General features: G+C 46.7%; 1 protein-coding gene across 1 annotated transcript in view; it reads right to left on the bottom strand.

Annotated features, from left to right (window-relative positions):
* fbxw7 (F-box and WD repeat domain containing 7) overlaps nt 1-7,528 on the bottom strand; it is a 316,690-nt gene extending 309,162 nt beyond the window's left edge. The window contains exon 1 of the mRNA XM_059965037.1: nt 7,269-7,528. The gene's annotated coding sequence lies outside the window, so the exon portion shown is untranslated. The remainder of the gene's footprint in view (nt 1-7,268) is intronic.
* Between the last annotated feature and the right edge of the window lie 7,732 nt (nt 7,529-15,260).

A 15,260-nucleotide genomic window follows, 5' to 3' on the forward strand; every position in this document is an offset into this window, starting at 1 on the left:
GGAGTTGAAAACTCGCCGTCTCCAAGCTACCAGGACGATGGGGCGAGGTTGGCCGGTAGCCACATCGCACAGGGGGGTCCTCTCACCTGGGCCTACAAGAAAGTCCTGCAGCTGCAAACCCGAGACTGCGGTCCTGTATCTGGGCATCTCGTCGTCTGCCTGCTGTGCCTCCGCCAGTGCTGCATAGTCCACCCCCAGGGACAGGACCTGGATAGCTGGTCTGGAGAATGCGTCCGCCATGACGTTGTCCTTTTCCGAGACATGCTGGATGTCCGTCGTGTACTCAGAGATGTAGGACAAATTTCGCTGCTGGCGAGCCGACCAGGGAACAGACAACTTCGTGAACAGGAAGGTCAACGGTTTGTGGTCCGTGAACACGGTGAACGGCCTGCCTTCTAAGAAGTACCTGAAATGCCGGATTGCCAGATACAGTGCCAATAGCTCCCGGTCAAAGCACTGTACTTGAGTTCAGGTGGTCATAGGTGCTTGCTGAAGAACGCCAGGGGTTGCCAGCGCCCCTCGATGAGCTGCTCCAGCACCCCACTGACTGCTGTGTCGGATGCGTCCACCGTCAGGGCGATCGGAACGTCCGTTCTGGGGTGCACCAGCATCGCGGCATCTGCCAAGGCTTCCTTGGCTTTAACGAAAGCGGCCGCGGCCTCCTCATCCCAAGTAATGTCCTTGCCTTTACCCAACATCAGGGTGTACAAAGGGCGCATGATACGGGCTGCTGAGGGGAGGAAACGGTGGTAGAAGTTCACCATACCAACGAACTCCTGCAGGCCTTTGACCGTGTTGGGCCGGGCAAAGTGGTGGATCGCATCTACCTTGGCGGGCAGAGGTGTTGCCCCGTCTTTGGTAATCCTGTGGCCCAGGAAGTCGATGGTATTGAGACCGAACTGGCATTTGGCCAGGTTGATCGTGAGGCCAAAATCACTCAGGCAGGAGTAGAGCTGGCGGAGGTGGGACAGATGCTCCTGACGACAACTGCTGGCTATAAGGATGTCGTCCAAATAGATGAACGCAAAGTCCAGGTTGCGTCCCACCGCGTCCATTAGCCGCTGGAATGTCTGTGCGGCATTCTTCAGGCCGAACGGCATTCAGAGGAACTCGAACAGGCCGAATGGGGTGATGAGTGCTGTTTTGGGGATGTCTTCAGGGTGTAGCAGGATTTGATGGTATCCCCGCATGAGGTCTACTTTGGAAAAGATTCTTGCCCCGTGCAGGTTTGCTGCAAAGTCCTATATGTGCAGCACAGGGTAGCGGTCTGGAGTGGTAGCCTCATTCAGTCTGCGGTAGTCGCCGCATGGTCTCCAATCCCCAGCTGCTTTGGGCACCATGTGCAGGGGGGAGGCCCATGGGCTGTCGGACCTCCGTACAATCCCCAATTCCTCCATCTTCTTGAACTCCTCCTTCACCAGGCGGAGCTTTTCCAGGGGGAGCCTTCGTGCGCGGGCATGGAGGGGTGGTCCCTGGGTCGGAATGTGGTGCTGTACCCCGTGTCTGGGCATGGCTGCCGTGAACTGCAGTGCCAGAATCGATGGAAAGTCCGCCAGGATTCCGGTGAATTCGTTGTCCGACAGCATGATGGATTGTAGGTGTGGGGCTGGCCACTTGGCTTCACCCAGGGAGAACGTCTGGAAAGTCTCAGCATGTACCAGTCTTTTCCCTTGCAAGTCGACCAACAGGCTGTGCGCTCGCAAGAAGTCCACCCCCAGAAGTGGTTGGGCCACCGCAGCTAGTGTGAAGTCCCACGTAAACCGGCTGGCGCCAAACTGCAGCTGCACTGTGCGGGTGCCGTAGGTCCATAACGTGCTGCCGTTTGCGGCCCTCAGGGTGGATCCTGGCTTCCTGCAGCGGGTGTCGTACCCTGTCGGGAGCAAGACGCTGATCTCCGCTCTGGTGTCGACCAAGAAGTAGCGCCCCGACTGTCTGCCCCAGACACACAAGACATAGTTATTAGCGGCAGCTGGCCCCGGCCCTTGAAGGGCGGGCGACAACGGCAGGCTTTTGTGCCCCACCGCTGGTGGTAGAAACACCACTGTTCACTGGCTTCCTCACTCCTGCCTCTGTGTTTTGTGTGCCCCACTGCCGGGCCTGGTCCGGTCCGCTGTTGGGTGCGTGGCCTGGTAATCTGACCGACGGATGCCACGCTCTCCCTCTTGGCTTTCCACAGCATGTCTGCCCGGGCCGCCACCTTCAGGGGGTCACTGAAATCTGCGTCGGCCAGCAGCAGATGTATGTCCTCGGGCAGTCGCTCTAGGAACTCTTGCTCGAACATGAGGCAGGGCTTGTGTCCATCAGCCAGGGCCAGCATCTCGTTCATCAATGCTGACGGCAGTCTGTCTCCCAAACCGTCCAGGTGAAGCAGGCGGGCACCTCGCTCACGCCGTGAGAGTCCAAAGGTCCCAATGAGCAACATTTTGAATGCTTCATATTTGCCTTCTTCCGGGGGCGACTGTATGAAATCCGCAACCTGGGCCGCCGTCTCCCGGTCAAGGGCACTCACTAAGTGGTAGTAACGCGTGGAATCAGAGAATATCTGCCGAATCTGAAACTGGGCTTCTGCTTGGCTAAACCACACGCGTGGTCGCAGCGTCCAGAAAGTCGGCAGTTTTAGCGAAACTGCGTGAACAGATGAAGAGTCGATCATCTTTGGTCTTAATCCCGTTTGGACCATCAGGGTCACCAATGTAGCGATGTGCCACACACAGCACTGAAACAACAACACGCAGTCGGTAAGTCGTTTGGAGACTAGTTTATTCAAACTTCGCGGCACTGGCATTTAATCCTTAGCGCCCACCCTCTCCAGGTGGAAATGACGTCAGAGGTGCATTACCAAAGTCTCCACCCTGCGCACTGGCTATTTGTGAGCCGGTTCGCCTGCGCAGAAAGTGGGTCGTCACAAGGTCATATTTTTCTTTTGTTTAAACAACTTTACTTTCAACATCTCCATTTAATACCCAAGGGCCACCACCTCAACATCCCACAATTCTCCCCACTCCTCCTGCACGCACATAACAGGGAGAGTACACATACGTACTAAATACCTATGCAGTCCAAATGAACAGAACTCAAAGTCAATGCCTAAACAGAAATTGGTCTGTCAGAACAAATTGTTACCATTGTGTCAGTGGCTCACTTACACCAGATTAGGTTTAAAGGTGAAACCTGAAGCAAATGCAACAAAGTAGAACACATACAGAAGAGCATGTTGGACAGACAAAATTAAATGGACTGCACAGGGAAGAGAAAAAGATAAAAAGTCACGCTGCAGTTTCAAAACAGCACTAATTTGTGTGCTGTTGATTAAAATTCTAATAATGATGAGAATGACACAAGACTTGGTAGCCTTGAGGTTTATAATGTGACGACTAACAAGAGACAAGAAATATGGTTTACACTAGAAGTGAACGGCAAATTAATTAAGATGGAATTTGACACCGGCTCGGCTGTTTCAGTTATTCTTCTACAAAATGAGTTTGAACAGCATTTCCAAGATACTAATCTAAAGCATTCTGATATCCAACTAAAAACTTACACAGGAGAAAAGATAACTCCGATGGGAATGACATTTGTAACAGTGCAATACAACTACCGATAACCCACAATGAGCTTGTATGCAATATAAACAGGAGGACCAGCATTATAGGTTTGTGATTGGTTAAGACTGCTAGAACTTGATTAAGAGATTCATCCACTATTTGCATGCCACATCCCTCGCAACAGTTAACTGAAAGTGAATTAAAAAAGGTACTGGATAATGTGTAACTCAAAAGTAAAAACAAGAGTACATATGTTATTCCCAGCTCCATGTTTTTCTTTCAATTAGTTTGATGCTTTGGAGTTCCAAGAGATAATGAAGGGTAAGAAAGGTTGCCTTGCTGAAGAATAGAGCCTTGCACCTGCTCAATACAATCACATGCTGAAAGTTGGATCAACGATTTGTTACAATAAAAGACCATGTTCAACCCAGTATTTATACATTCCTGACAGATGGGGTCAAGTATTCAACACAGCAAACAAGTGAGAGCAATGATAGTATTTGGGGGCAGGTGTTGGCAGCAACCTTACTTCTTCCCGGATTTAATCAAAGTTTCTGCTTAGTTAAGTGATTACATAGAACTGCTATTTCCAACTGTATATTTTCTAAATAAAATACATTTTGTTGGGCAATTCCAGCTTGCACAAGACAGAAGAATTAGGCCATTTGGCCCATCGAATCTGCTCTGCCATTCCATCATGGCTCATCCCAGATCCCACTCAAACCCATACACTTGCTTTCTCACCATATCCTTTGATGCCATGACCGATCAGGAAACAATCAACTTCCACCTTAAATATATGCATGGAACTGGCCTCCACCGCAGCCTGTGACTGAGCATTCCACAAATTTACTACTGTCTGGCTAAAAAATTCCTCTTTACCTCTGTTCTACCTCTCAGTTTTGAGGTTGTTCCCTCTAGTTCTAGATACCCCCACCATAGGAAACATCCTCTCCACATCCACTCCATCTAGTCCATTCAACATTCTGTAGGTTTCAATGAGATTACACCCCCTATCCCCGCTTTCTTCTAAATTTCAGAGAGTACAGCCCCAAAGCTGCCAAACACTCTTCAGATATTAACCCCTTCATTCCCAGCATAATCCTTGTGAATCTCCTCTGGACTCTCTCCAATAACATGTCCTTTCTGAGATATGGGGCCCAAAAATGCAGGCACAGGATAATTTGTCGATGATTTTTCATGCCCAGGCTGCTAAGAAAGGCATTCTTCCCCAATTGTCCTAAACATGGATGACCACATTGCTGCTCAGTGCAAAACTTACAGCTAAGTTCTGTGATAGGTACAGCCTACAGCCTTTCACTCCACAGCAACTCTGAAGCTGTAGACAATGGCCAAAGGATAGGTACAATGGCCAAAGAATAGGTTCAATGGCCTTTCTGGAAGAGGATTATGACCCCCAAGGGCCTGTAAAGATTGTGGGCTTTGTTTTAAAGGATTTGCTGATCCTCTGTATTGAACAGTCTTCCTTGTTCAATCTTAGGACTACTACACCCCCCCCCCCCCACCCACCCTTTGCATATGTCAGAAGAGCAGGCATTTCTCACAGTGCCATATGGAGTGAACTCCAGACTGGAAGATAATCTTAGAAGCTATAGAATGAAGAACTACATACACAAAATGCTGGAGGAACTCAGAAGGCCAGGCAGCATTCATAGAAATGAACAATCAACATTTTGGGCCAAGACTCTTCTTCAGAGCTGAAAAGGAAAGGGAAAACGCCAAAATAAAAAGAGTGGTGGGGGGAGGAGGAGGAGGATGGCTAGAAGGGGATGGGTGAAGTCACATGGGTGGGAAAGATAAAGGGCTAGAGACGAAGGACTCCGACAGAAGAGGAAAGCAGACAACAGGAGAAAGGGAAAGAGGAGGCACAGAGAGAGATGATAGGCAGGTGAGTAGTAGTAAGAGGCGAGAGTGGGAAATAGAAGATGGGAGGGGGAGGGATTTTTTTAATCCAAAGGAGAAATTGATATTCATTCCATCACGTTGGAGTTGACACAAACAGAATAGAGGTGTTACTCCACTTTGAGGGTGGCCTCATCTTGGCACAAGAGGCAACAATGGATCAACTTTTCAAAAGTGGAATGGGAATTGGAATTAAAATGTTGGGCTACCAGGAAGTTCCACATTTTACAGATGGCACTGAAGTGCTTGATGAAGCAATCCCCTGATTTGCGACGGGTCAATAGACAGCCCCAGCAAATTCACAAGTGAAGTGTTGCCTCACCTGGAAGGACTCTCTGGGGCCCTGAATGGAGGTGAGAGAAGAGGTGAACAGGCAGGTGATGCACTTTGGCCGCTTTCAGGGATAAGTGCCAGGAGGGAGAGACAAATGGACAACAGAATCAATGAAAGGGCAATTCCTGCAGAAAGCAGAGTGGGTTGGGGGAGATAAAGATGTTTTCGATGGTAAAATCCCTTTGGAAATGGCAGATGCTGCAGAGAACGATCTATTGAAGAGCATGGCACCCTGGCCTTTCACCTCAGTACTATCCGAAATTGCTCAGATTGTACTTGAAGCAGTTTTCTCTGGGTGTGGCAGTTCCACTCTCTGGATAACTTCAATTTTAAGAATCTCTCAGTAGTACCCTTAACCACTTTCCAATAACACATTCTGCAATCAAAGATGAGTTTCACAATTTTCTTTCCCATCTACCTTACTGTGTGCAGAGTGATGCATCTGAATCTGTCCTTGTTTATCTCCAACAAAGGACTCTGCTCTCAGCTAACCCAGATATCTAAAAGGACTAGGAACACAATAAAGGGGATCCTGTGACTGGGTGTTCCAACACAATTGTTTACCACCAAGGAGTACTCCCTAGTTCAGGAATCTGTGCTCAGGACACAAGAAAGACACAACTTGCACAGAAAATCTCTGGCCCGAGACTGTTGTGGAAAGTCCTTCTCAAACTTCTTCTATAGAAACACGCACAGGTAAGAGGACTGACCCTGGGTATTTAGGTCTTAATACCAAAATTGCTCAGTATGATATGGTAATGACTTACTAAAATGTACAGCTTTTTTCCAAAAGCAGCATTTAATTTAGTACATGAATGCCTAATAAAACAGTATTTTAAGCCACTATAAAGAGATCACCCTAATATACTGTACTTCAGGAGCAAGTACTACAAAAATTCAAGAATTGCATATACTACAACAATCTGCATACTCTGCAAAATTACATTATCGAAAACAAATTCAAATCCTAACCTCGGGAGTGAACACCGTGGAACTATTCGAAGACTATTTCTCGTTTGGACAACTGAATTCAGAACATATCTTTTTAAATCAATTTCAATCAAAGAGAACAGTTCTCTTAGCTAAGAGCGATTAGGTACCAAATGCTACGATGTGTGCAATGTTGTAAACCTCACTTTGCCTCAGCACTTCTAAATGGAAACATAAAAGGATAATATACACACGGCAGGAACGAATTAAAACGGCTAAGTTATCGGAGCTCCAGGCATCCGTGACTCTTACAGCGGTAAAGCCGATGAATATTTGATTTCAATTTATCTCTTAATCCTAATTGTGCAAATATACGCGTCGATTAACTTCTAATGGGATCGCTGAAATGTCTACCTGGTAAATGAAGGACAGAATTACAGAGCTCGCTACTTTACACGCCAACACATTCAGGGGTGGCTGCTTTGCCTCGATGGTCCCAATCAACAGCACAACGTGCGTGTGAAGGAGGAAACTTACCCGAGTGGCAGGAAGAATGAAGACGCTCTCCGACTCCAGATGAAGCTCGACGCCACCTCCAGCCGCCCCGGTTTCTCCTCGCCACCCCCCACCCGCCGGGGGTGGGGTGGGGTGGACCACGGGCCCCGCTCAGTTTCAGTACTTCAGTCGGGGGATAGCAAGCGGGCGGAGTGGACCGCTGCCCCTCAGTTGTGCCAAATGCCACCGACTCTCCCCGCTCTTCCAACATCAGGGGCGACCCGGTTCCGACTCCGACCCGACCCGACCCGACCCCACCCTATCCTATCCTACCCTACCCTACCCTACCCTAACCTACCCCCCCTGCCCCTACCGTGAGGGGGTGACCCACCCCCACTCCAGCAGCAGGCTCGGCCGCTCCTTTTGTAGCGCAATTGCTGAAGCAGCTGCTGGCGGCCGGCCTCCCAGTCACCCGGGCTGCCCGCAAACTTTGCCCGCTCCTCCCTCTCGCATCGCCCCCATGGGGAGGGGGCGGCTCCCTGCGCGCGGGTGCACCTCTGCCTCGCGCCGTGCCTCGGGCGGCCCAGCGCACGAGCCGGCTCCGCCGGTCGCTCCCAGTGAAGTTCGAGATCAGAGAGAGAGAGTGTGTGTGTGTGTGTGTGTGTGCGCGCGCGCGCGCGAGGCGGGGAGGGGGAGGGGAGGGGCAGCTGAAGGAAAGGGAGCCCCAGCGCGCGCGCACGGCGCGGGGAAATGACGTCACCCGCCGACCAGCTGCTTCAGCGGTCGAGGGAGGGCGGAGAAACCATGGTGATGCTCAAACTTCAGCACGAGTGGAACGGTCGATAATTGCCCCGTGCTTGTTAAAATTCTGAACTCAGCGTGGGTCAGGAGGGTCGCCCTTCCTGCCAGTGAAAGTTCAGTGTAACTGGTGCAGGAGCAGATCCTCAGCTTATTTGCCCCTTTGAACTACTTCTGCGAGAAGGGTAAAACTGGGCGTTAAAGTTTACAAATCGGCCACCGAATCCTTAGTGATCATTTGAATTCTGGCATATAAAAGGTAAGAAGCGGGGGAATAGACACTAGTTGATGAATTTGCACCCGACGTGTGGATTTGTGAGAGGGGTGGGGAACGTCATGAGTTAAAAGCGGGAGATGAGGGGTGCCTGTTGCCGGCCGATCAACGGGAAGGATAAAATTGTGAAAATATTAAAAATAATAAATAACATGAGAAAAAGCTATAATCGACGTGTATTTGTGTAAAAAACATAAAGGTTTTATGAAAGGAAAAAAATACAATCAATAAAATCAAGAAAAAGATGTTGTAAGGTGTATCATAGTTAAGAGAGTTTAAATGCATCTGTAGGACATATGTCAGAATTTGAACCAATATCGCAATGATAAATAAATGAATCTAGTTTAAAAGTAGTGTTTTAGATGAGCAATCTGTGGATGATGGATGTTGAAAGATACACTACAAAGAATGTTGGATTAATGAAAATGTGAAGGTGACAAAGACATGAATGTAGTTGGATCAGTGGCTTAGAAAATTATGAAGGTGTAAATAGGAATACTTGGTAATGAGTACAGTTGAATGCTCAGCTCAGGATAGTAAGGCAGTTAAACATAATCTGTTTCAGGCTGAGCAATGGCCAGAAAGGAAGGTGAAATTAGCAGTAAATTTTAGAAGTTTGTAGCAGAAGCCTAAGATGATGGCATTGGTATTCCCAATATTTAACTAAATAAAGCTATCACTCATCCAAGACTGACAATTCTCAGACACCTCCTCTTACCCCTCGAACAGGACCCCACTAAGGAAAACCAGGCTATTGTGTCCCACACCATCTCGGTCTTTATTAGCTCAGGCGATCTCCCATCCACTGACACCAACCTCATAGTTCCTGCATCCTGCATCTCTCGTTTCTACCTCCTACCCAAGATTCACAAACCTGTTTGTCCAGGTAGATCCATTGTTTCAGTTTGTTTCTGCCCCACTGAACTCATATTGGCTCACTTCAACTTTGTTTTCTTCCCCCTAGTTCAGTTCCTTCCTACTTACATCTATGACACCTCATACGCTCTTGATCTTTTCAATGATTTCACATTCCCTGGCCCCCATCATCTTATTTTCACTACAGATGTCCAGTTCCTATACACCTCCATCCCCACCAAGAAGACTCAAACCGCCCCACCCCCCCCCCCCCCCCGCCGTTTCTTTCTGGACACCAGACCCAACCAGTTCCTCTCCACCACCACTCTCCTCCATCTAGCGGAACTTGTTCTAACTCTTAATAATTTCTCCTTTGGCTTCTCCCACTTCCTTCAAATAAAAGCTGTAGCCATGGCCGCTCACATGGGTCCCAGCTATGCCTGGCTTTTTGTTGGCTACGTGGAACAGTCTGGGTTCCAAGCCTAGGGGGAATTGGCACCCCCCATTCTTCCTACACTGTATTGATGACTGCGTTGGTGCTGCTTCCTGCATCCATGCAGAACTCGTCAACTTCATCCACTTTGTCTCCAACTTTCACCCCACTCTCAAAATCACCTGGTCCATTTCCAACACCCCCCCCCTCTCCCCCTCCCTCTCTCGAGACAGCTTATCAAATGACGTCTACTATAAACCCGCAGACTCTCATAGCTACGGCTTTTGGTAATGCCGCCCCCCCCTTCACCATTCCCTATCCCCTTTACCCTCTCTCACCTTATCTCCTTGCCTGCCCAGTGCCTCCCTCTGGTGCTCCTCCCCCCTTTTCTTTCATCCATGGACTTCTATCCTCCTCGATTGGAGTTCCCCTTCTCCAGCCCTATGTCTCTTTCACCAATCAACTTCCCAGCTCTTTACTTCATCCCTCCCCCTCCCGGTTTCACCTATCACCTGGTGTTTCTCTCTCCAGTCCACCATCTTTTAAATCTACTCTTTTTTTTCTCCAATCTTGATGAAGGGTCTTGGCCCGAAACGTTAACTGTACTTTTTTCCATGGATGCTGCCTGGCCTGCTGAGTTCCTCCAGCATTTTGTGTGGGTTGCTCGGATTTCTCTTGTTTGGGAATGGTATTGTTGTGAGACAATGCACAGTGATCATATTCAAAGTTGATGTTGTAAATGACATAGCTTTTGCTGCTTTGGAGTGATGGGAGGGTAATATTTTGATGGAAATGGGGTGGTAATTTGGATGAGAGAAGAATAATGGATAAGCATTTAGAAGAAAGAACTGATGGCTTTCTTTTTAAAAATCTAGTAGAAACAGCGACTGGGTCAGAAAATATGTGAAAATGGAATTGTGCATAGCAAGTGTTCAATGGACAAATTGTATTGGGGATATATAAATTACAATAAGAAGTGTATATGAATTAAATAAGTAGTGCAGAAAGTACTGAAATGTTACATTTATCCATTTATGTTACATGGATCAGAATGTTGGACAATATCTAGTAACATGAGGAAACGAATTGAAGCAGCAGAGATGTGGTTTCTGAGGAGGATGCAATGAATATCATGGATGAAAGGAATATCTAACAAGGATGTCATGAACAGAGCAAGCACAAAAAGAGAAATAATGTATGAGATCATGAAAAGGCAATGTAACTTCATTGGACATGTGATTAGGAAAGAGGAGTTAGAAAGCACGGTAATTATAGGAAAGACTGAAGGGAAGAAAGCAAGAGGAAGGCAGAGTCAAATGATGATGGAGACAGCAGCCAGAGAACTGGAAATGAATGCCAATGAATTGATCCACTTGACCCGAAACAGGAGTGTGTGGGCCATGGCAGTCAAAGCTCAAACTGGGCACGGCACCTGATGATGATGGTGAGTGCAGAAAGAGAAGAAAAAAATTACTGAGGAAATGTTCATGTGTTCATTGTCCATTCAGAAATCTGATGGCTGAGGGAAAGAAACTTCTTGAAACAATGAGTGTGTGTCATTGGGCTCCTGTGCCTCTTCTTTGATAGTAGCAATGAGAAGAGGGCGTGTCCTGAGTGAAGGGGTTCCTTAATGATGGATGCCACCTTTTTGAGGCATCCCCTTTTGAAGATGTCCTGGATGCTAGGGAGGCTAGTGCCCATGATGGAACTACATTTTCTGCAGCTCTTTCTGAACCTGTGCAGTGGCCCTTCAAACCAGATGTTGATGCAACCAGTTAGAATGCTCTCCACGGTACATCTGTAGAAATTTGTGAGTCTTTAGTGACATCGTCATGGCTATCCCTCGAGGTCAAGGTTGATGGTCTTTGTTCCGTTTCCACAAAACGAAGATGCCTGTGCATGCATTTGTTTAACGTGTACTTGTAGTTGCACTCCAAGAAGCACACAATACTTCACAAATCAACCAACTGATTCCAATGGCATGGAAACCACGATGACTGGAGCTGAAGGATTTGTTGTAGCCTTCATCTGCCTTCACAGCCATTGAGTTCGAAGTAACTTTATCCACCTGTTCCACTGTTGAGATCTTGGTTGGATTGTTCTTTGTCACCTTCGACCTTACCGCCATGGGTGACCCTACCAGGAGCTTAGCTCCAGATGGCATCGTTCTCGGGATCTCAGGATCACACAAGCTTCTCCACCAAGACAAGGTGACAATCCACGGAGAAGCTTTAGTGACATACCAATTTCCTCAAACTCCTAATGAAATATAACCACTGTCATGCCTTCTTTGTAGTTGTATCTGCATACTTGGCCCAGGCTAGATCCTCAGAGATGCTGACACCCAGAAACTTGAAGCTGCTCACTCTTTCCACTCTGATCCCTCGATGTGTTCCCTGGATTTCCCCTTCCTGAAGTTCACAATCAATTCCTTAGTCTTACTGATGTTGAGTATAAGGTAGTTGCTGCAACACCACTCAACCAGCTGATCTAGCCACTCCTGTACACCACCTCATCATCCTCAGAAATTCTACCAAAAATAGGTGTGTCCTTTACAAATTAATAGATTTGAGCCATGCCTAGCCACCCATTTCAGATTCATTCAAATTTCATGACATATGCTGATGATATTAAACCTAATTTGATTTTGTTTCTGATTCTTATATCATATTTCCCACTCTAGCTTTTAATCTCCTCCAACCTTTAACCTGAAATGTCTACACTCCTCCCATCCTGGCCACATGCTTCCCTGAACAGAATCACTCAACCATTATCTTAAGTTGATAAGACCTGAAAATGGAATTCCTTCCAAAAATATGTGTCTCCCTTATAATTTATAACCTAGCTTTTGATCAAATGTTCCTGGATAACCTTGCATGACTCGGAGAAACATACAAAACGCTGGAGGAACTCAGTAGGCCAGGCAGCATCTATAGGAAAGAGTAAACAGTTGATGGTTCAGGCTGAGACCCTTCATTGGGACTGGAAAGAAAGATGAGAAATTAGAGTAAGAAGAAGTACAAGGTAGTAGGTAGGTGAAACAGGGTGTGAAGATGATTGGTGAAAGAGACAAAGGGCCTTTGGAGGAGGAATCTGATAGGAGAGGGTAGAAGATCTTGTAGGAAAGGGAAGGGGGAGGAGCACCAGCAGGAGGTGATGGGCAGGTAATGAGAAATGAGAGAGGGAAATGGGAATGGGGAATGGTGAGCAGGGGGCATTACTGGAAGTTTGAGAAATTGATGTTCATGCCATCAGATTGGAGGATATAAGGTGTTGCTCCTCCAACCTGAGTGTGGCCTCATCATGGTAGTAGAGGAGGCCATGGACTGACATGTCGAAATGGGGATGAGAAGTTGAATTGAAATGGGTGGCTACCAGGAGATCCCAGTTTTCTGGCGGATGGAACATGGGTGCTAGGTGAAGAGGTCTCCCAATCTACATCAGGTCTCACTGATATACAGGAGGCTACGTCAGAAGCACCGGGTACAGTCGATGACCCCAGCAGACTCACAAGTGAAGTGATGCTTCACCTGGGAGGTCTGTTGGGGCCCTGAAGGGTAGTAATGGAGGAGGTGTAGGGGCAGGTGCAGCACTTGTTCTGCTTGCAAGGATAAATTCCAGAAGGAAGATCAGTGGGGAGGGACGAATGGACAAGGGAGTCACATAGGAAGCGATCACTGCAGAAAGCAGAGTGTGGGGGGGAGGGAAAGATGTGCTTGGTGGTGGGATTCGTTTGGAGGTGGTGGAAGTCACAGAGAATTATGTGCTGGATGTGGAGGCTGGTGGGGTGATAGGTGAGGACAAGAGGAACCCAATCCCTGGTGGGGTGGTGGGGAGATGGGGTGAGAACAGACGTGTGTGAAATGGAAGAGATGCAAGTGACGGCAGTATTGATGGTGGAGGAATGGAAGTCCCTTTCTTTGAAGGAGAGCATCTCTTTAATTCTGGGATGAAAAGCCTTACTGAGAGCAGATGTGGTGGAAATAGAGGGAGTGGCATTTTTACAAGTGACAGGGTAGGAAGTGGTATAGTCCAGGTAGCTGTGAGAATCAGTGGGCTTATAAAAGATATCAGTACATAGATGTAAAGATTGAGAATGGGGAGGGAGGTGTCAGAATTGGACCAAGTAAATTTGAGTGACACGCACAAACTGCTGGAGGAACTCAGCAGGCCAGGCGGCATCTATGGAAAGAAGTACAGTCGACATTTCGTGCCGAGACCCTTCAGCAGCCTGAAATGCCGATTGTACTTTTTTTCATAGATACTGCCTGGCCTGCTGAGTTCTTCCAGCATTTTGTGCGTGTTGCTTGGATTTACAGCATCCACAGATTTTCTTTTATGAAGCAAATTTGAGAGTAGGGTGTAAGTTGAAGCCAAATTTGATGAAGTCGACAAGCTCAGCATGGATGCAGGAAGCAGCACCAATTCCGTTATTGATGTAAGAAGAGCTGGAGAGCTATACCGATGTAGACTTGGAACATGGACTGTTCCTCATAGCAGACAAAATGGCAGTCATAGCTGGGAGCCATGCAAGTATCCAAGCCTACACGTTAGGTTTGAAGGAAATGGGAGGGGCCAAAGGTGAAATTATTGAGAGTGAGGACCAGTTCTGCCAGACAGAGGAGAGTAGTAGTTAGATATGACTCGGAGACAGTTTTGTTTGTTGATGCCTTTGTGAAATTCCTCTGTTTTTTAAAAACTATATCAGTGACACTACATTAATGGAAATTATCACTTCTTGCCTTCTTGGATTCTTGATGAGTTATCAGAAATGTTCCTAGTTTACAGTTATAAATACAAATTTTTGAATGAACACACATAACATGGCTTAATAAAAATTATATTTTACTACTACCTTGTCTGGTCTATTACCAGCTGATATCTTCATGTAGTAATTAATTTGAGAGGGCACTCTACATCAATATAAGAAAGTGCAAATTAAGAGCATTGGGCCATGTGGCTCTGCAAATCTGCTTCATCATACAGTACTAAAGTTACAGTGAACTTAGTGCAGTATTTCATCCATTCAGTACCCAGATACCTGAATTTCCTTTTTCCATATTTTAGTCCTAAGTAGTTCACTCTTTATCCTGAGAAAAAAGTTAACCTGTTTTTGAACTCTATAGTTATAGGAAATTGTTTCCCAACATCTACCTGTCTATTTTTTCAGAATTGTTTCATTCTTCCAGCCACAAATGAACTTGAGCAATTTTATTCAGTTCTTTCACGTGAAGGAATAATTCTAATTCATCTGTTTAATGCTGTTCTCAATGTAAGCATACCCATCTTGGTTTTGGTGACCAAAGTTGAAAGTCTTGGTGAAATCTCACTAACACACAACATGTGACTAAAGCAGTCTTGTACTCCATCCTCTTCACAGTAAAAGGAAAAAGACTATCCACATTTTGAATTACTTGTTATAACTGCTTGTTAGCTTTCACAATGAATGTCAATATTTGTTTATTATCATTTTTTTAAAAAGGGTTATTTTTTTAATCCTTCCCATTAAGTAAATAAATTCACATTTCCTGATGTTATTCTTCATCTGTAAAATGGAAAAGGCTACAGAAAGTGGTGCCACAGCTCAGTGTGTCACAAGCAAAGCCCTCCCCACCACTGAATGGAGCACAGTGAGAAGAAGATCCACCATCAAAGAGCCCCACCATCTAGTCTC

The sequence above is a fragment of the Hypanus sabinus genome, chromosome 3 (genome assembly GCF_030144855.1).
Source record: "Hypanus sabinus isolate sHypSab1 chromosome 3, sHypSab1.hap1, whole genome shotgun sequence".
In the NCBI taxonomy this organism is placed as follows: domain Eukaryota; kingdom Metazoa; phylum Chordata; class Chondrichthyes; order Myliobatiformes; family Dasyatidae; genus Hypanus; species Hypanus sabinus.